Here is a 4346-nt window from a genome sequence, read left to right as displayed (position 1 = left end):
GGTTCAGTCATCTCACTGTGGGGGTTGACTAGCCTTTGGCTATCACTGGTTATTTCAGTCTATGATAGGTAACCAGAGGAAGGCAGGGTTTCTCTAGAAACAGCAAGACAGCAAATATTGTTGCCTCTTGTGAGCCATCTAGGATCTCTATTGCATATCCCTTATTACTCCCTGAACTCTGAAAATGGATGGACATGATTCTAAGCTCACATACCATCCAGAGCCACACATACAGTCAGACACGACTGTAGTTCCCTAACCAAATGTTATATATTGCAGAAGTCAGCAGATGGCAATTTCAGCTGCAGACTCTGGTCTATCCCTTCTCCATGACTTGTGCCCTGATCTGAATCATGGCACAATGATCAAGTGGACCAATAGTCATGAAGGAAAGCCATGTGTGTTTCCAGCATAGGGTAGAGATGAAGCTATTTGCTGAGAACTCCTTGCTAATCATCAGACTCAGGCTGAGTGTTGAGATACCTGTAAATCTCTGGAGGATGTCCAGACACTACAAACAACCCCACAAGGTAACTAGTCATTTCTTGGGCTATGAGGTTGTTTGCTTTGAATGCCTCTGTACAGCTAGCCTGCCTTCAGGGGCTACCTGTACCCCATTTCTGTGACTCAAAATAGCTATGGGGCTGCTGGACTTCACCATGGATTTTTGGCTGTTGGTTTCTAGGACTACTTTAAAGCTGGGAAGGCAGGGACGGAAGCAGGACAAGTTAAAACATCAGGAAGCTCACCATTGTTACTGGGATGTGACTGTGTTCTGGGTTGCTGCAAGCATAGACTTAGCATCTAGACCATGTTCTTGGTGTTCTTAGTGGTTTCATGACACAGGATTTTCAGGGGTTCTACGTCTGCCCTTCAGAGAAAGAAGAGCAGGCCTAGGGTTACAGGTGTGTCCTGCTATACCTTGCATGAACTGCAACTTCATGAAGAAAAAAAGAGCTTCTGGTGATACATGGACCCAGCCTGAGAGAAGTCCTCCAGTGTCATTGAACACTACCCCTCTGGGGGCTGCTTAAGTAGCTACCTGCCTGGCAGCCTGTCTGCTCAACACTCCATTTTTGCTATGGGCATTTCATGTCTGTGTATTGCTATCATTTGACTTTCTGGTTTTTTGTTTGTTTGTTTGGTTGGTTGGTTGGTTGGTTTTGTTTTGGTTTTTGGCAGGTGTCTCTTTATACAGTACTGGCTTCCTGGAACTCACTATGTAGACTAGGCTGGCCTTGAACTCACAGAAATCCACCTGTCTCTGCCTTTCAGATCCTACAACTAAAGGCATGTGCCACCACATATGGCTGATTAGACTTCCTGGTAGTTCTATTAAGCCTCTGCTTCTTGGGATTATTTTAATTTGCTATGACACAGAGCTTGCCCAGTGTACACATTTTCTCCCAATGTTCTTGTCAAAAGTGATAGCAACAATTATTTTACATCTCGGCTTCCTAAGGTCACAATACCTCTTGGAACAAACAAACTGAAAAATGAAAACAGGCAGGCTGTCACAGAAGGCTTTGAAAGACTCATATTCATGAGACCACAGAAAGTCACAACACATAGGGCTGTGATTATGACCAGGGAACCCCTCTAAAGTCCCTGTTTTTATTGCTGATATTCAGGCTCTATACAATAGAAAGTGAATATCAAGGCAGAATCATAAAAGGCTGCACAGGTTTTGAAGTCACCATCACCAAGCAGGAACAGAGCCTTCAGCAAAAGTTTGAGTATAGATATTTAAGGAAATCTTGGCTCAATCATTAGTTGAGCATTTAGCTAATGGCAGGAACACACATAACCAAGAACATTGGCTTCATAGTGATTATTCAGGCTGATCACCAACAAATCCTAGAGAGAACAGAGTCTCTAGTTTCCAAAATTAATTAAGATGTCCTAATGTTTTATTCTAATTGTGGGGTATGACAAGAGGAGAGATAAGGACCCACATGGCAGATGGGTAGAGATTGGACCCTATCCCTGAAGAGTCCCGGGTGTTGGACCTTCTAAGCAAACACTTGAATTTGGCTATTTCAAGTGTGTGACGAGAACTGAAGGAGGCTGCTCCTGTGAGACCAGAGAGAATATCAGTCAGAAGACAGGACCAAGTTTTGAGTAAAAGCAAGTAGAAACACTGGAGGTGAAAAATTCACTTAGCACAGTGAAAAATCCACTAGAAGTGATTGGGCATGTTTGACCCGGCTAAAAGGAATCGTCAAATGTGAAGTCAAGTAAGATTTTACCGTCTGACGAAGAACAGAATATTTTAAAAAGAAACGAGCAGTGTTTCATAGACCATGAAGCACACCGTCACGCACATAGCAGGAACAGTTGAAGGGAGAGGAGAGGCAAAGGGATGGGAACATATTGGGAGAAACAGTGACCGAGGCACTGGAGAGATGGGTGTTAGAAGTGCTTGCTATTCAATCCTGATGTCAGGAGTTCAGATCCCAGCACCTATGGTGGGTAACTTAAAAATGTCTGTAACTCTAGCTCCAAGAAATCCAAGACCTGGCCTCTTCAGGCACTCACACATATACATAAGTAGAAAATAAGAGATTTTCTTTAAAAATAGTGACCAAGATCTACCTTGCTTTATAAAAATGAACAAACACCGTTAAAATGTACCTAAGAGGCTGGAAGATAACTCAGTTGGTAAACTGCATTCCCTGAAGCATGGGAACCTGTTTAATACCCAAACTTCACTTAAAAAAGGGAGGGAAGTGGGGGTGGGGGGTCAGGCCTGGTAGCACACAGCTTTAACCCTAGCTCTGGGATGCTAGAGACAGGCAGCTCCCTGGGGCTCACTGGCCAGCCTGACTTACTCAGTGAGTTCAAGGCCATGGAGAGGCCCTGTCTCAAAGACGGCCTTCAGTCCCCTGGCCTCCACACATAGGAGAAACAAATACATGTTCCTGCTCACACCTGTACATACAACATGAAAACACACCAAAAGCATCTAAAAGCTCAACAAACTCTCAGAAAGGAATAGACTCAGAAGCAAAGCTAAGAGACACCAACAGCTAAGAAAGAATTGTACAGTAAAGACAAGAGAAACAGAATGTGTACTTATAGTTCTGGGGGATTGAAGCAAGAAGATCAAGACTTCAAGGCTGGGCCTTGAAGTGATGAGCCCGAAGGCCAAGGTGCTTGCATGCAATCTTGCTGATAGAGGAGTCTGAGCCCTGAGTCTCATCAGGTGGCAGGGGAGAGCCGAGTCCACTGTCTTCCCTTCATACAGGCTTCTACGGCCACTCGCATGTACCTACACTCACAAACACACAAAACTTTTTTTTTTTTTTTTTGGTTTTTCGAGACAGCGTTTCTCTGTGTAGCCCTGGCTGTCCTGGAACTCACTCTGTAGACCAGGCTGGTCTCAAACTCAGAAATCCATCTGCCTCTGCCTCCCAAGTGCTGGGATTAAAGGCATGTGCCACCACCGCCCGGCCACAAAACTTTTTTTAAAAAGACTTTTAAAAAAGTCAGCCTGAGGTCCATAGAAGACCTTGTCTACAAAGAGAATTGGAAGAGGGAGGAACGGAGAGAAACAGTGAGGGAATCTACAGTATTTAGTTTCCAAAGATGCTCAATTACATTAAGAGATCCTGATTTTTTTATACTAATTGTGGCTCATGCAAAGAAAAAAAAAAGATATAGTCTGTAATGTGGGAAAGAGTTGGAAATAGAGACATATATCATATAGAAAGGAAAAAAGAATAAACAGTTTTTCAGAGACCTACCAGATGCCATTAAGCATATCAACATAAGAACAATAGGCGTTCCTGATGAAGGAGATAGGTCAAATGCCAAGAACAAAGTGGCAGGTAAATCCTATTATATCAGTAATTTCACTAAATACAAATATATCAAACACACCCAATCAAAAGGCAAAGATTAGCAAAATGGATTATAAAGAAAAAAAGACAAAGACTCAACTATATAATATTTATAGGAGGCACATTTTAGATTAAAAACCATAAATAAATTGAGAGTATAAGGATGTAAAAAGACACATCGTGTAAACAGTAACTCTGAGAAAGCTTAAATGGCCATATTAATATTAGACAAAATCAATTATAAGAATGTTATTACCGAAAAAGACCTCAGGCTCTGTTTAATTGTTCTGGATGCTTGGAACTCGCTTTTTAGACCAAGCTGGCCTCGAACTCACAGAGATCCCCCTGCCTCCCTATTGCTGGGATTAAAGGCGTGTCTGTGTGTAGTTTTAACCGGTCCAATCATGCCATGGTTTAAGTTTCCAGTCGACCCTGACAAATGGAAGGACGAGGGTGGGACGGGCCGAACAAGAGGAACTACATTTCCCAGCAGGCCACGGGATA

The sequence above is a fragment of the Grammomys surdaster genome, unplaced genomic scaffold (genome assembly GCF_004785775.1).
Source record: "Grammomys surdaster isolate TR1022 unplaced genomic scaffold, NIH_TR_1.0 129, whole genome shotgun sequence".
Taxonomy (NCBI): Eukaryota; Metazoa; Chordata; class Mammalia; order Rodentia; family Muridae; genus Grammomys; species Grammomys surdaster.
Note: the sequence above shows the minus strand (reverse complement) of the source record.